Raw genomic sequence first — 18,167 nt, 5'->3', positions numbered from 1 at the left:
CCTCCTCTCACCAGGAGGCAGAAGTAGCAGAGGGAGGAGGAGGAGGAGAAGACGGTGTAATTACTGCAGCACCTGAGATCTCATAAAGAGTGCCATGTAGATTACCTCCTCCCGACAGGCTGGAGCTTTGGTTTATAGTTTACACCAGCATATATCGAATTAACCTCAGAGAAAAAGGTTAAACTATCAATCACGAACTGCAGTTTAAAGAACTGCATTCCCTGTGATATATGGCACTGGCAGGCATGTCAGAACTAAGCCAAAGACTGCTTAAAAGTAACTGGGGATAATGGGCCTGGCTCCTTATGGAGATAGATGTGCAGTGTGTTGACTTTAATATGCTGCATAAATGAGACCCCGGTGTGGAAATATTGCATCACAATGTAAAACAATTTCCTCTATTCAAACAACCTCTAAGTAGATTTCTCCTATTTAATATTCGCTGGGCGGCTCCGCCAGCTCCGGACTGCCCTCAGCGATGGCAGAGGTACTGGTGGGGTGTGGGAGGGCATGCTGGTGGCAGGGGGGACCCAGAGCAGCACCAAGGCCAGTGGGGACCCGGGACAGGGAGCACCGGACAGTTGCTGGTACTTGCCTGGACCAGGGCCTCCTCTAGCAGAGGGCTTCTATTAGCTGCACATGTGTAGAGCAGCAGGGCTGTAATTTGAAGACATGTAACACAGACTGTTTACATTTTTGCAATCCTGGATAGTTATGTGCTGAATTTCCCTACTGGAAAGAAAAACTGCATGAGTGGGGAATGCAGAGAAGGAGGAGGCTTCTCCCCTCCGGAGCAAGGGGGTTGCATCGCATCTGGGAGCAGACTTAGGAGCGGACACGCATCCTCGCTGCCCCAGGCTGAGGGGCCCCTCACATCCCTGCTTGGCCGAGGTGATCTGCAGCCCATGGTGGTCGTGCTGGGCAGCCCAGACCGTGGGACTGCTCAAGACTTCTGGTTGCCCATGCCCTGTCGAAGAGGCCAGCAGCTCACTATGGGGACCTGCAGGGCTGATGGCATGCTGGCAGACATGCAGAGGTGGGGGTCTTAGACTGGGGTGGAGCTGGGACCCCTGCTCCAGCCACACTCCAGTGCTGTGGAGCCTCTCGCTGGGATCAGCTGGAGGCTGCTGTGCCCCTGGAGCCAGACCGAGGGGCAGCCCCTGCAAACCTCTGCACAGAGCCCGGCCACTGTCACCACCAGCCCTGTTTGAGATGGCATGTGTCTGCAGTCACGAACAGGGGACGGGCTACAAAGTTGATTTTTAATTGTAGTAACTATAATTGCTAGGTTTGGGCAAAGCTACGCATTACTGTTTCAGGAACTTAGGCAGAAGGATTGTTTGATACTCTCAGCCAAGGATAACACTGTCCGGTTTTCATTATGCACTTTCTTCTAATTGCAACAACTGCATAAAAGTCGGTGTTTTGGCCAAGGAATGGGAACAGTCACACTGACACCAGCACCTGCGAGGCCGGGTGGCTTGCGAAGCTTTTCCTGAGCCAGGACCAGCCACCCACACACCGGGAATGTGGCTCCCACCGCCGAGGGCAGGGAGCAAGGGCAAGCAAGGGCGAGCTCCCCTCCTCTCTGGGCATGGTGTCCCTGCCGTTCCTCTGGCCACTGTCCTGTCATCCCTGGCCCTGGAGAGGTCTGAAGTGTCAGGGAACACCCACATCCCCTCCAGCCTGGCCCTTCAGATCAGTGCTCGTTTGGGATGAGCTGAGACCAGATCCACTCCTTGTAACTCTTTGAGCCTTCCAAAAAAGGCTCGTCTGAGGTTAGTGCTTTACCTAACACGCTGTCTTGAGGAGAAGAAAAGGTCAGTGAGACTTTTGAAATAAAAATGTTTCCATCTCAGTTGAGAAAAAGCCCAGATGGGTGAGCAAAGTTTAGAAAAGGGAAAGAATTGAGCAAGCAAGCAATACTGTGAGAAGCTGATAAGAGGAGCTCTAGCAGGAGAATAGGGGAGCCTTGTCTATCAGCCTATTAAAGGCTATTCTTACAAGTTTTTTTTCTTTTCATTAATACGCAGGGTGAATAGAACATTGAATAAAAATCAGTACTTACTGCACAATTGTAGGATTGAAAGGTAACTGTCAACAGAAGGATTGGGGTGACAAAAGGGGCCATTTCAGTGCTTAGCAAATGATTTTCGGCTTGTCATTTCAATAGGCCGTGTTTTTCAGAGATTGTGTTTTTTTGAATAGCGTTTATTACCATGCTTTTTAAAAATTTCATGTTGTCTCTTTGCAGGCACCATTCATTTGCAGATGCAGTATTCCTTTTTGGTTGTCAGAGGGATACTGCTTTAGAAAAATAAAGTACAGTCGTCCAGTGAGAAAAAGGATTCTCTTGTGAAGCTAATGGCTGGGAGAAAAACAATCGGGGCAGCTCCTACCTTCTTGCCAGCCTGACCCAGTTTCTCCCACTGTTCTTTATTCATGATGGCGTGGGCCACCAGTTCTCTCCATTTCAAATTACAAGTACGATGCTGAGTAAGATAAAACTTTTTTAACAGAAAGCCATCTTCCTTAATGCTCCAGTTTTGCAGCGGGAGACCCTGAAATACAAATAGGTCTCCTATCTCTGCCTACAGACAAGAGGTCCAATTTTGCAGTCTTTATTCAGACAAAATCCCATTTACCTCAATGGGGTCTTTGCTTGAATAAGCAGTGGGCAATTAATGCTCAGACTTTACAAAAGAGATACGTGGGGTGTTTAACGCATTGTGAGTATGCCCAAGAGGAGAAGCTAAGTGACAAAGTTTTACGGTTATCTGCTTTAAATAAAATCTTTGAAAACATGTGTTGGTTTAATCGAAGTGATCATGTTCATTGCAACATAATTGCTCACATAGGTCCAGAATTTGCATGACACTGTATACTATGCAATAGTGGTTAAAAGGACTTGCATTAGGATTTCATATCATTTTAACAAAAACCACCATTTTTGGCACCCTGGGCTCCTAAGTAGAAAGTAATCTAGAATTAGTGAGAAATAGATTTCATGGCTTTAAGTCACTTTATAGTGTGCAGGTCTTGAACCCTGATCTTTTGTAAATTGAACCACTTGTGAAAAAACAAAGGGCTCTAATCCTTTTAAACTGCCACTGCACATCCCTGGCCCAGTGCCCTTGAGAAGTGATTTAAATGGCATTGAGTATGGCAGTTCAAAACATACTAAAATCTGTTAAGAGGCTGATATCTATGAAGGGAATGGAAGCGGGGTAAAAAAAAGCTAATTAAAAGTATTGATGAGTCTGCCAGAGAGAATAATATCCTTCAGACCACTGAAAATCACCCGGAGCAAGACCGGGATCCTCCTGAAACAGCTGCAACAACGAGAAGAGGGATGGTTGGAGGAGGAGGGTGCCAGGCGGCTGGTTTAAGTGTTTGCAGGGGCTGGAGAGGGGCAGGTCGAGCTCCCCAGGGGCAGGTCAGTGCCTCCTGTGGCACTGGCACTGGCCGGGGCCGAGCACTGGCACGCATTGCCACCTCTCCAAGGGATTCAGCTGGATCCCATTTCCTCAGTGGATCCCAGACCACGTCCCCAGCACTGGCATCCAGGACATAACTTGCTGCTTTTCCTCTTCCACAACAGCCTCTGTCGGAGGCAATTCAGGGCAGCCCCAGCTGAAACCCCAGCGGGGCCGGCAGCAGCGACCGGGGATGCTGGGGCAGCCGAGAGCCCTGGCCAGCCCCTTCCATGGAGCACAGGCTTCGGCATGGCTCCCAGCCCAGGTGGGCAGTGAGTGAGCTGCCCCCCGTCCTGAGGCTGCTTTCATCTCTGCTCTGCGTGGGGCCTCTCCTGCACATTAACAGCCCACGTGTTCAGAAAAATCTGTGCTTGCCATTTGAGACGCTGCTTAGAAGATCTCTGCCTGCTCTGCAGTTCTGTAGCTTGCACAGTCTTGTAGCCTCCGACCCAGCTCATGGGAGGGTTTTGCCTCTTGAAACCCTTTTTTCCCTTTCCTCCAAAACACAAGACACCACTTGTGAACTATCCCAGGTGACCCGGAGTTTTCTGTGTTAGATAAACATTACTAATTCAAAAGCACTTTTCTTTTCAACAGCTAGAATTAAATCAGAACTCTTTCCCGAGGAGCTGCAGCAATAATGGGTGTGTTAATGAGGATTATCCTTCCTGCCAGCCCCAAGGAACAGCTGATAAATCAATAGACCCATCATACAAGCACTCCTCCCCATCTCTGCAGTCCCTGGCCGGGTGTGCAGCAGCGGCGGTGGGGAAGTCTGAAGTCCCCCACCATGGCCACCGTGCCCAGAGGGTGCTGACCATGGGGTGGAGGGCAGGGGTCCACCCATGCTGTACAGCCCCGCATGCTGGGCAGAGATCTTGCCACTGCCAGCCACTTTGCCTGGCCATATCCTCCTCGTCTCGGCCAGCACGGCTCCTGAAACCAAACATGCCAGGCTGGCAAAGCATTGGCTGGTGTCACGCTCAGCCATCCTGCCTCTCCTCTGCATGCGCAGGGAAGGATGCTCAGGGAAGGATGTTTGGCCTATTCTTTTTTTTTTTTTTTTTCACCACCAGTTTGCACATCACCTTTTGCCATCCCCCTCTCAGTGCCCCTTGGGAGTTCTCATTACTCCAGGTACCTGCAGGGCTGTCCTGCCACCACTGCCACGTGCCGGGAGCGAGTGCACTTGTCAGCATCCCTGACCTCCTGCATGGACGCTGAGCCGTGTGTGGAGCTTTTTCCACCACAGCAGTAAGAACTGGAGCTAAAGGGCCAGCAAGGACAAAATGTTCAGTTTCCTCAGCAATAGTAGAAAAACAAGAATTTCACTTTGAAAAAGTTTTTTTTTAAAAAAAAAAAAAAAAGCACTGTTCTCTAACAAACCTGCTGTCTGCTCTTCTCCCAGGGGAAAGGCTGAGACAAAGATCTCTGCAATAGAAATGCCTGACTCGGTGTTTAAAGTGCCCTTGTTAGCCCTGCCTTGATGGCTGTCTCGAGAATCACAGATCCCATAGATATTTAAGGCCACATAATTTGCTTATCTCCTTGTACAGTCTTAAGCAGCCTCTGAAGAAAAAGACAGGCTGTTCCCTTGCAAACACTTTTGTTTCCAGCTGATATTCAGGTCACAGCAGAGGCACCCAGTTACAGTACAGGGGACCCCCAAGCAAAGCATCCCCCCTGCATCAGTTCCCTGTCCTCAAGCAACCCCATGGCACACACAGTGCAGCCACCACCAGGCACCAGCTGAGACCACCGGTGGCTGCTGGTGGCCAGAGGACCTCTCTGGCACGGGGCTGAGCCACAGCCTCGTGAGTGCCATGGCAGGGGCTGTCGGGGGTGCTTGCTGCAGGATTCAGCCTCTTATCCCATCAGAGAGATGCTCTGCCCTCCTTCCACACCGGAGCCATGTTCAGGCACCCAGCACCCTTCCCCTCGAGCCGTGCCCGTCCCACGTCAGCCCTTGCCACACAGCAGTCAGCGGTGGCTTCCCCAAGGCCTCGCACCGTAAATATTGTTGGAGAACCAGAATGAAAGGCCAAAGAGCCCATGTTAGAGCATTCTCTGGACATTAGTCAGACCAAAGACTTTAAAACAAAGTTCAATTAGGTGTGAAGGAAATTATGGGCTATGCAAGCAACAGCTCCACTGTGTGAATTAGAGAGATGTTAGAGCAGGAGACAACATGCAGCCCATCATAAACGCATTTGTCTTTGCTCCACACCAGCCTTCACTGCCAGCTTATGCTTCAAGCCATGCAAACAGAAGCCTCCTGGCATATTTGGAAGATAGTCAACATTTCCAGCTATAATATTTTAATTATAAAGCATGCTGTTGAGTCAGTTCTATGAAGTGACCGGCTCAGCAAACAGCCCCACGCTGGCAGGTGTGGGCTTTAAACAGAATGCTGGGATAATGTTTCTCAAAAAGAGCAAACGGTCTCCTCCCCACAGCCAAGGGCAGATCTTCCCCACCACTGCTGGCTGTGCTGCTCTGCCGACTCCAGACACAGTGCCACCGTTTCTGCCCAGGAACAAAGCTTCTTGCAGCAGACACAGCCACCTTACATCTTCTGGAAACCCCAGGAAGGGCAGCAGATGAGGATCTGCAATGTCTCCAGCACAGACAGAGTCTCTTGGGCAAAAGTCAGCTGAAGCATCCGCAGACTCTCTGGAGGCAGAAGTGGTTCCTGCTGCACCACTGTAAACCTTTGGCTGGAATTTTTTGAGGACTTTTCCAGCTGCCAGGGTACCTCCTAGATCCCTGATCTCTCACCTCCTCTGTGCCATCCATCCTTCCTTCCCAAGTATGCCTCTCTCGTAGCCTTTCCACAAGCACCAGCAGTAGCTCTGGTTGCAGAGCCATGGTACCTCAGACAAGGGCTGAGCAGCGCTGAAAGGCTGTCGTGTCCCTTGGCACCACTACTGGGAAACAGAACAGAGAAATATGAATTCTACAAGGATATACTAAAAAACCAGTCATTGTTAAATGCAACAGATGCTGAGTGCCCAGGGATAACATAAAAGGAACCTGAGAGCTAGAGAAATGATGTCCCAAAGTCCTGGGAGATTAAACAGGAATGCCATGTTGCAGTGCAAGGATTTTGCTTCGAGTCTGCCTTGACACTAAATCAAAGCTTGCAGAGTTCTCATCTGAATTTGTACTTGAGCCCTGGCAAAGGTGTCAGCAGTGAGCGTGCCGTGTTAAACCGTGGATGCCTCAAATGCCGCTTGGGCATGTATAGGAATCTGGGCTGCACAAATGCTATCCAGGGGCTGGACAGGGACAACTGATTATATTTTAATTGCAGGCCCAGTATGAAACAAGGTGTGGGCCAAAGTGCAGCTACAAAAGGTGCAGCGCCAAGAAGGATTTTGTGCCAGCAATAGATACTCTGGCAAACTCAGCCCTACAGCTCCAATTATGAGACTTCTCTTATACCACTGTCTCTAAACATTGGCTTCTGACTGCAGTGCCTTATGCCAAATTGTAATCACCCTCATTCTACTAATGGTCAAAACGCTTGGAGTCCAAACGGGATATAATAATCAACGAGGAGGAGAAAGCTCACTTCAGAGATTATGCTCAGCATAGCGTGTGGCAGTATATAGGGAATTGCAACATATGTCATTGCACTGTGATTACCTCACAGGATCTGGAAAAACACGCTTCTCCTGCTTGGACTCCAAAATGATCATAAATTCAAATGGGTTTTGCAGCTTTCTGTGAGGAAGACTCTCCAACAAACTCCACCAGCCAGTGAAACGCCAGAAAGGTACTGGCAGTGCAGCGTCATTCCTGGGAGTGCTAAGAGGGCCCATTGACACTGTTCACACCATCATAATAAGCCCTGATTTATGGCTTATTAAAATAGAGTGAGTTGAGATAAAATGCCAGGAATAAAAAAAAATATGACTGGATTGAGTGTGACTTGGCTTATTGAGTTTGTTTCCTATCTTTTTATAAGGGCTATAAAAACAAACAGCTCTCACTTGACTAAAGAAATCATTCATTAAGTTCCTCCACTTGCTTCAGCACATCCAGACACAGGCAAATAAATCCTGGGTGCCCCTTTCAGGAGCTCGTCGCAAGAACACTGGTGGAGCCTGCCCGGAGAGGCTGGCAGAGGCATGGCCTGCAGCCACAGCGGGGGTCCCGAGCTCTGCGGGGCTGCCCCCCAGCAGGGCTGTCTGCCCGGGTTGGTCACAGCCAGCCCGCTGAGACCTGGCGATAAAGAAGGGCGGGGCGGGGCGGGGCGGGGCGGGGCGGGGCAGGGAAGGGAAGGGCAGGGCAGGGCAGGGCAGGGCAGGGAAGGGAAGGGAAGGGCAGGGAAGGGCAGGGCAGGGCAGGGCAGGGCAGGGCAGGGCAGGGCAGGGCAGGGCAGGGCAGGGCAGGGAAGGGAAGGGAAGGGCAGGGAAGGGAAGGGAAGGGAAGGGCAGGGAAGGGAAGGGAAGGGAAGGGAAGGGCAGGGCAGGGCAGGGCAGGGCAGGGCAGGGCAGGGCAGGGAAGGGAAGGGAAGGGCAGGGAAGGGCAGGGCAGGGCAGGGCAGGGCAGGGCAGGGCAGGGCAGGGCAGGGAAGGGAAGGGCAGGGAAGGGCAGGGAAGGGCAGGGAAGGGAAGGGAAGGGAAGGGAAGGGAAGGGAAGGGAAGGGAAGGGAAGGGAAGGGAAGGGAAGGGAAGGGAAGGGAAGGGAAGGGAAGGGAAGGGAAGGGAAGGGAAGGGAAGGGTGAGCCTGAGCAGCAGGGGAAGAGAAGGAGGAGCCTGAGGCAAAATTTATTTCTGTCAACTGGTGGTCTATTTCCCTGATACCATTTCCTTGTATACAGATAAGGAGTTATCTTAAATGACCATGTCTTTTTCAATTTGTACTTAACAGTCAGTCCCATTTTCCTTATATGATACTATCACAGCAGGATGAAAAATGCATTACAATAATCCCTGAGGATCTTCATATATCAATATCAAATGGTCTGAAATTGACCTGTTATAAAAACCAGCCTTTCAAGTCAGAAAAAACTTAAATAAAAAAAGCAAATTTCAGAGCTTGCAGTATGCTCCATAACCCAAATACTCAGGCACAAAGAGCAACGTTTCCAGAATACTTAATGAAAACAAACCTTCAATATCCATGAAAAAAATATTCTTACTATTGATACATCTGCTTAATGTTTGCTGCACCTTGGAGGAATGCTAACCCTGGGTCGAACTGATGTATAAGCACCCAAATTATGTTAAGCCACTGATTTCAGGTCCAGAGATTTAGCGCCGGGAATTTCTCCCCCGCCTGCACAAGCTGAGAGTGGATGGCAGCTGGAGAAGAGGAAGAGAAAGCAGCTGAAGCCGACAGCACCTCAGCTCTGCCCTGGTCAAGTGCCTCAGTGCGTGGGGCTGCTGATACCCAGCTCTGCTGGGGCATCAGCAGGGGCAGAGGGAACCCTGGCACCAGGGGTTCAGGAACAAGCTTGTTGGCCCCAAGATCCCTCCAGCTTCCCTCTAGGCTGGAGGATCGAGGAGCACAGGAGACACGGCATTCAAGCCATGAACGTTTTTCCTGCAGCCTTTTAAAATGAAAATGTACCTCCAGGCTTTTCCACACAACGCTATGGGAGGATGGGGCACTTCTCTGGGATAACACCTGTAGCTGCACCGCAGGCTCCAGCTGGGTTTGCCCCTCGCTCCCTTGTAAACACTCACAGCAAGAGGAGTGGAGAGCAGCCTGGGGTTGCTTGGAGGCAAAGAGACTCTCTCCATTCAGCACATCTTTGCAATAAGTACAAACACCACATTATCACACCACTTTATTCTAGCTTAACTATCGGTATACATTTCCCTTCTCCCTATCACAGCTATTGGGGATTTGTCATCCAAATTAGAGCTAAAGATACAAAAATACCTGAACAGATCCTAATCAGAAGAAGCTGTTTCTGTTGTGAGTTATTGGCCCACCACAAGCTAGTAGGAAAAAAAAATAATAAAAAAAAAAAAGAGAGAGAAAAGGCTGCAAAGGGGACGTGCACCAGCAGAGCAGCCTGCGCCTAAAGTGAGTCTGAGGCAAGTTCCAACCACAGCCAACGCAGACGACGTCTGCTGCTGAAGGAGGTGCAGAGATATCTCTCACCATGAGGGAGGACGCAAAACTCCAGACCCCAACACCACAGACTTGGGGCATGTTGAAAATCCAGCAAGGGGCCGTGTGGTACCAAGTTCAGTGCTAGGGCCAGCATTCCCTGAAGCCACATCCCCTGCCATATCCTTGGGGCCAGATCTCACAGACCCCAGCACCAGCACCTGTCCTTAACGTTGAGAGCTGCTGGAGTCCCAGAGCAAAGTCCTGGAGGACCAGGCAGAATCGACGGAGGTGAGCACAGACAGGATAGGAAATCACTGCTCAAAATAACACCATTGAACGAGTTGGGACTCAGCAGCACTTTGTCCAGAGTTCAGGCATCTCTTCCTTTACTGCCATTTTTACTCTCCCGCTCCAAAGACTCTCCCACGTGGGGGATTAGGAGCCGCAGGGTTTACACAGCACCGGCTTTGCCAGCTCTGCCCCAGCACGGTGCTCAACCTGCTGCTTCAGCTCCCAGGCACTGCCCCTCTCTCACGCCCACCTCTGATTCATGTCCCGCTTTGGCACACGCGCCCTGCACCATATGGCTGCGGGATGCTTAGCACCGGTTTTAAATCTTCCATCCCTGCAGGATGCTGGAGCTACCACGAAGGAGACAAATCATGACTGCTGGAAAGAGCCTCAGCCTTGCTGTGCACAGGACAGTCCTGGAGACAAGGGCTTGCTTTGTGCCAAGCAGGGCTGTGGCTTTGGCTTTGCCCAGCTGCCCGTGTGCAGCATCCCTCCCACCCTGTGCCAACTGCAAAAACTGAGCTGACAAGGGGTCCTGGAGGAGAGTCTGCCAAAGAGGAGACAGCAGTGTGAATCCTGGCACGCGTCTGAAAGGAAGGCCGCCAGCTTTAAGTGAATTTCATGAGAAGTGCATTGGGCTACTTATCATTTTAAATGAGACCTGCATCTAAAATGAGAGACACGGGAGGACGTAAGTAATGTAAGAACAGAGCCCTTTATTAATTAATAAACAGGAGTGCAAGCTAAAAGCTTTACATCTACCACTGCTAAATGCACAGTTAAAAGCCCTATAATAACCTGTGTTCATAATATATTCCAAGCATTCTGCCTCGCTCTGAAGTGCATGTGATATGACACCATCTACCTGCTGCAGCATGCAATTAAAATTAAGAAGCGGTTCAGCCTGTGATGAATACGAAGTGAAACGCTGCACAGCAATATCACCTGGCAGATCAGCCTAATTGTCACGGCATCGGCAATGCCAGAGTTCAGCTGGAATGTATGTGTTCATTACAAATCCTGGCTTTGCTGGGATTTCTGACAGGGCGTTGTGCTCGCACACGCTAACTGAAGCTTGCTGGTGTGATATAGCTCTCAGCTGATCTTTTTTTAAAATAATACCTAAGGCTTCCCAAATCTTTTTAAAATCAAGGCACATTTTGATTTACTTGGGTTTCTTCTGCCGTCATAAAGAGCATGCCATGGTCATTACGCACAAATTCACATGCTCTTGTTCACCAAGCACAGTTACGGTAAGCAAACATGCAAAGTAGATATTAGCAGGCACACATGGCCACTTAGATGCCTGCTCATTTGCATATGCAAATACTCCTTTTTGCAGGCAAAATGTGATTTACAGAAAATGGACATCTAAATCGAAGTCCCAACACATCTACTAGCCCTGGCCGTGGTAATGGCTTTGCCACCGCTGCGGACAATATTGACATATACACTAAATTATTATGAGTACTGTTCATGAAAAGTGCTGTAAAATGGCCAGGCATTATTATTATTTTTACAGCTAGGGGGATTCATTAGCATTCATTAATTTTTAAAAGACACCTTTGGAGTGGGTCAGTACTATTAACTCCTCTGCCCTGGTCTCCCCTCCGTACAGCAGGAATACACGGCCTGCGCAGTGCCAGAGGAGGGGAGGCTGTGAGCCGTCAGAACTGCCCCCCTTCCCTTTCACTGTGCAGAACAGCTGATTTCCAACACATCCACCCTGTTCAGAGCAACACCAGGGAAACCTTTGAAAGGATTATGAGGACGGTATCTCTAACACTGACTTCAGGAGAGACCCTGGGAGCTTCCAGCAAGCGGTGTGTTTGGCAGATTCCCCGAGCATCACTGAGGCACGGCATTGCCCACAGCCCCTCTCACTGCGTGTGCTGCCCCAGCCACCAACGGGATGATGGTTTTGGTGTAGCCGTGCCAGTGGTGCTCTGTGGATCAGGGGCTTGGGAAGCACCGAGCACCTCTTTGTAAAAACAGCAAATAGGCAAAAGATGAGCCCTCCAAGCCTGAGGGAGGGGAATTCTCAGCCGCAGCTGAAGGCAGAGCCCATAAGACTAGTGGGAACCTCCCCGGTGACACCAGTGGGAACCTCCCCGGTGACACCAGGAGACCCACACCCCAGTGTCACCAGCAGCTCCACAGCCCAGTCATGTCCAGCCTGTGCTCCTGGAAGACAGCTCCTACATCCATGCCTCCACCACAAGGTTTTCCTGCCTTCCCAGACCTGGTCTTCTGCTTAACTCTTTGGCAGCCTGCTGAACACACGCTCTGGTGCTCTGCCGCACACAAAGAAATCATTCTGGGAAAGCCTGGCTTTCAGCATGACTGAGGTTTATAGCAAAAAGTGATCCCATTTTCAGGCAGATTTCCACTAATGAGTAGAGACTTGATGACCATATGCTCTCCACAGCCTCTCCTGCTTACTGCTAGCTCCTTCCACTTTCTTCTTCATAATGGGGAAGAGACATGATAAATTTCTGTGCCGTTTCAGTATTATATTAGGTCTGTTAAGCTTACCCACGTTAAATCAAAGAAATTAAAAATAACAGCAGGATATCAAACTTAATTACTTCTTTAAGACTGTGCTGTATAGCTTGATGGGCCAGCCTCCTGCACACTGGAGACCAGAGATCCCTTCCCTCCGACTACATGGCATTAATACAGTGCACATGCCGCAGGTGTGAGTGGAATTCAAGACCCTTTGTATATGTAACATCACACAATTATTTACAAATACATGTGGACAGAAATACAAAACAGTATTTCTATACAGCTGTATGTACAAAAATAGATACATCCTCTTACAAAATTTTTCAAGATATTGCAAGTCTCTGCATCCTATAAAAAAATACAGAATTACTCTTGCCTTTAGTGCATCTGATTCTATCTCTCTCAATCTCAGGGCAAGTGATAACTCTGCAAAGCTGGAAAAACTTCTTTGCCCTTGGCAACCTCATAAGTAATGTACTGGAGAGCCAGAGAGGTCTTTTACCTTACCACATGGATATAGTATCGCAGAGGTGCAATTTGCATTTCCCTCTCTTTGGCTAGGTATTATCATTCCTCTTTTAGGTTATATTTAGAAAATATGTGTTGGCAGTTAGACTTGGAATGCTTGTTTAAAAGCTTTAATAACAAGGTAATGGGAAATATTTCTTTGAAAAGGAACCGGGGTGTTTGTGTGAAATTCTGGAATTGATGAAATGCAGCAAAGGTGATCACGTTACATTTACAGGCAAAATTGCAGCGATGCTGTTGATTGCACACTCGGGTTGCTTACTGCAGGCAACAACAGCGCCGGGAGGGCAGGGGAGGCCAGCGGCCATTGGTCACGGCTGGCAGGTCCCTGGGGTGCTGCTTGCTCTCAGGGGGTCACACAAGCATAACGCCGTGTTTGTGCTTATCCTTTCCCGTGTCTCCAGCTGAGTTGAGCTGAACGGAGCACCCCAATATTCAAAGTGATGAATTAGATGAGGACGTGTGATTTACAAACAGGCTCTCTGGCTCCCAGGCTGGTGTGATGGTCAGAGCCAGATCACAGCTGGCAGCTTCACAAAAGGAAAGAAACAGATTCAGGACAAAGTTTGAAACAGTTCTTACAGTTTGTGCAACTGCTAAAGGCAAACAAAAAGTCAGAGAAATGCTCGCATGCAGTATGACACACTTTGGTTTATATTATAATAAAAGCATGATTTGACATTAATTCTCCACTTTCTGCAGAAAATCCCTGTGCAAAGCTTCTTAGTCACTAGCCCGGTTTGATGTGCAGAGCAGCCAGGCTTCACACAGAAAGGGTTAAAAGAAAATGTTATACTAAAAGAAATCTTTCTACAAGTATAAAAAAGCAAAATGATTGTAAATTCCACCAGGGGAATTCTGCCATGAATATGCTTCACCTTTCACAGAATCTCCCACCCTGCCTCAGAGGATAACTGACCTTTGGAGAAAAATAATGAAAAGAAGAAATTCCTTGGAGAAAATAATGTGGCCAGGCCTCAGTAATGAGATCTGCTCCCTTTATGTTGCCATGACAACCGCAGTCATTTTATAATACAAAATACATGAATGGGAAAGAGGGCCATCTCCTCTCACCGGAGCCGGCGCCTCGGCACCCTTTAGCCCTCGCACTTCTCGCAGGACAGCAACATGTTTGATTTGATTCGTGCTCTGCTTCATTTCCCTTTAATGCACACATGATCAAGAAATCCTACTCCTTTGAATGCTCTAATTACCGCTCATTAACTTGTTTCTGGGGCTGCAGGTGCTGGGGAGGGAGTGGGCACCCCAGCCCGGTAGGGCTGTGCCCGTGGTGCCCAGCCTGCCTCCCTCGCGAGGCACCTGGGCACGTGCCCCCTGCTCCCTCCCACAGCCAGCTGGAAACTGCAGGCCAGAGATGGTTCTTGGAAAAAGTCTCCTGCTCTCAACTTAAACCCGCAGGTTTCCTGCCAGCCTGGCTGAGTGGTGACACCCTGTCCTGGTGCATCAACCTCTGCCCGGGCTCGGGCTCCCATCTGCAGATGCTTCCCTCACCAATGGCCACGGGGCCATCTGTGGGCTCTAACATCCCAGTCCTATTTTTGTGACCTTCATTCCTGGTCCCCCTGCCTCCCTGCTGCCTTCCTGCACAGTGCCCATCAAGGCAGAGCACCGTAACTGAGCCTCCCAAAGCTGCAGCAGCTCGTGGCAGCAGCCAGCTCCATCACGTAACAATCAGTAGAAACACATCCATGATGTACACCCAGAGGATATGTGCCACAGCAGGAGCTGCAGACATCTCACCCCAGTCCTTCCCTCCTACAGCTTGAATTTTCCCCTCATCTCAGCTAGAAACCCATTATCTCTGTGTCTGAGTCTTTGCCTTCCTTGCCCGGTCTGGTGGGGTAGCTGGAAGAGGGCAGGGTGGCTGGGTGCAAGCAGGCAGCTGGGTGCAGGCAAAGCTGCTGGGTGCAGGCAGGGCAGCCGGGTGCAGGCAGGGTGGCCGGGTGCAGGCAGGGTGGCCGGGTGCAGGCAGGGCAGGTGGGTGCAGGCAGGGCAGGTTGGTGCAGGCAGGGAGTCCGGGTGCAGGCAGGGTTGGCCGGGTGCAGGCAGGGAGGATGGGTGCAGGCAGGGTGGATGGGTGCAGGCAGGGACACTGGGTGCAGGTAGGGAGGCTGGGTGCAGACAAAGCTGCTGGGTGCAGGCAGAGCTGCTGGGTGCAGGCAGGGAGGATGGGTGCAGGCAGGGCAGCAATGGCTGCGTAAGTCAGAAGGCACAGGTCCAAAACTCTGACAGGCTGAGCCAAGGAAATCGGGAGGTCAGGGGGAGAGGGGTATTTATTTCCCGAGAGCTATTTTTGGATTCACTTTCTGAGTGACCCACTTCTCCGAGAAATCCTGTGGTGGCTGAGCTGGACCTCCTGGGCAGCTGGGATGGGCCCCAGGGCCACCTCCACGGCACCACTGGGTGCTTTGCCACCCAGTGCTGCTGGCCAGGGGCAGCAACGGGGCTGAGAAAAGAGAAAATATGAAAACAACAGGAGCAGATATTTGTCAGGATCACGTCCAGAACTGCACCGGCAAAGAAGACACTTCTGCAGACGCCTGCATGTGGCCCATGCATTCCTCCCTGTCCCCCACTTTTAGTTTAAATTACACTTCATTTTGTACGCTGCTTGTAGGCTGGAGCTGTGCACTTCCAGCCACTGCACAGGGAGGGTAGTATTTCAAAAGCAGCGCAAGCAGCTCCATGCTGCAGACACAAAGGCAATTCCCCGATACCTCTCAGCCATGCAGAGGGAAGGGGTTTGCTCTTGCAGCTCAGGCAGCTGTGACAGAGGCGCATACACGTGCCGGGGACAGGGATGCGCAGCAGCCAAGCACCCAGCTCAGGTCAGAGGACGAGCAGCTACAGGGAGGTCTCACAAGTTGGTGGCTGCCAGCTGGTGCCCACACCCATTCACCTCTCAGGCCAGAGGCTCCTGTCTACAGAAGGATGTGGCACCAGAAGTGTTTCATCAGATCCTCCGCATATGCAAAATCCTGGTTTCATATTTTGAGATTTTGTGAAGAGGTTGCTGATACAATCTCTGTTCCTTACTTGGGACTTGGGAGATTTTCCCAGGTCTACAGACACACTGTGTTTGTGCAGGACCTTACTCCTCACCCAGCTGAGCAAAACATCACAAGCAAAATAAAGTAGCTTGTGAGAATGAGGAATGAGGGGCCAGACGGTGCCAGTCCCAGAGCAGGTTCGAAGCAACCAGAAGCTGCCTCGTGAGCACTCACCCTGCTCTGCAGGGCCTCAGAAAGCTGAGCTTTTGTCAAATCAGACATCAGAAAAGTGGGGTGCTGTGCTCGACAGCTTGAATGTACATCCCAGGCTTTTCCAGAGGAAGATACACTTACTCCTTGGCGTGCGGGGCTCTCCAGCTCGCCTCAAGCCACTTTTGTCTGAGCATGATTATGACTGCTAGGACTAAAGGCCCAAACTCAGACCAGGAGATGGAAATGGAGAAGTCAAGGGGGAACTAAATATGGTCTTTCAGTTAATCCAGAGCTTCAGAGCGTTTCCTGTTTCCCAGGTGGTCTGCTGGGAGACCTGAGCTTGCCTGCACAGTCAGCAGAATTGCCAGGCAAACTGGAAGAGTGCTGGGAAAAACTGCAAACCCAAGGTTAAAATGAAAAAAAAAAACCCAGCCAGAAAAATGAGGGAAACAAAGAGGATGGAGAAAAAGGAGGTCAAGAAGCAGGAGGGTCCAGTCCCTGCTTTTGTATAGCTCAGGCAAGCAGCAGCATGGAGGAAGGTGCTGGGGCTGTCTGATGGGATGGGGCCATGAGGAAGACAACGGTTACTTTCATCTCCCTCTCTGCTGTCCTTTCACGGTGACTTTTCCCAAAAAACAGAGGTTAGCAGGAAAGGGTGAAAAGCTGAGGGAACCAGAGTCACAGGCAGCCAAAATCCAGACTGCTAAAATCAACTGGTATTTTCCAGCCATTTCCAGGATGGTGACAGATGTTTCCAGGACAGGTTTTTGGGTCAACACCTCTGAGGATGGAAGCTGAAGTGGGATCTGCCTCTTCTCCAGGACCTGAGGCAAGCAGCACCACTAGCCAGATCTCTGAATCTCCTTTTTCCACTACAAAACACTTTTACTTGCCTCTGGTGACAAAGCCTGGGGACTCCAGAGTGATTTCTGTGGCCATCTAAGTATCCGAGCAAGCCAGAAAGGTGTCAGGAGTAGCCACTGCATCAGGACAGTTCTGAACCACAGTGATGCAGAGAGCCAAGGTATTTCCAAAGCCAGAGTAAAATTTAAGTTACCCTCTGACTGGTGCCCTCTTTGCATATGAAATTTGAATGTGACAGCAAGATCCTCCTTATATCAAATACCAATGCAAAGGCTAATTTAAATTCTTTTTATGCAAATGTTCAGTAGTATGGAACAGTAATAAATCTGGGAAACCACTGGAAAGATGTTTAAGAGGACATACAAATTCCAGTCACACATCAGCAATTAGGAATCCCAAGAAGGAGAAAGCACCTGTCTTGGCCTTTATTGAATATTATTCTCAATTAGAATATTCATCATATACACAAGACAATTCCTTCATTCAAACTTCCATAGACATGTTCAAATTACATCATACCTGCAAAACAGAGAGATGGAAGTTATCATAACCTGTCTCTGAATAAAGCATTATTGAAACTATAAATGGTCCTGTCTGAAGCTTGCTGAAGTGCAAAAGCCTGACAGATGCTGCACAAAAATATGACTGGCTGGATGATGTCTTCTGAAACAGCTTGCAGGAAAATGATCCCATTACACTGAGGCTTTCCCAGCAGCCACCGTGAATATCTAACATGAAGCAGGTTCTGCTGCAGGGAGGGCCACGCACAGCACAGCCAGCGAGGTGATCCTGAGGATGCTGCTGGCCCGTGGGAGTGCAGTCCCACCTGGAAGGCTGTCTAAGCATGTCACTGCGAGATTTCCCAGTTCAGGAACCAGGTAAAGCCACCAGGTGGGCAGCCACAAGTTCATGCTGGCTGGAACCAAAAATGTGAGCTTACCCTGTTGCTATTCATCGCTCGAAAAGCTGTGCCCTGGGCACAGTACGTGCCTCTGTCTGTGAGGTTAGTAAACTCTGAGGTTACTCTTTGCCTGGGGCTACCCCTGTGCTCACACTGGGAGCAGAGCTTCAGTTCAGAAATGTTCCTACCCCTGTCCCTTCCCAGTGATGCCAGTCAAGCTGCCAGGTGTTTTCTAATAACAGATCATACATTTAAGGCCAGAGGGATCCTCACGCTCATCTGGCCTGTGTTAAGCAGGAGATC

This window comes from Falco cherrug, chromosome 1, assembly GCF_023634085.1.
Source record: "Falco cherrug isolate bFalChe1 chromosome 1, bFalChe1.pri, whole genome shotgun sequence".
Classification (NCBI taxonomy): Eukaryota; Metazoa; Chordata; class Aves; order Falconiformes; family Falconidae; genus Falco; species Falco cherrug.
This window is presented reverse-complemented; position numbering follows the sequence as displayed.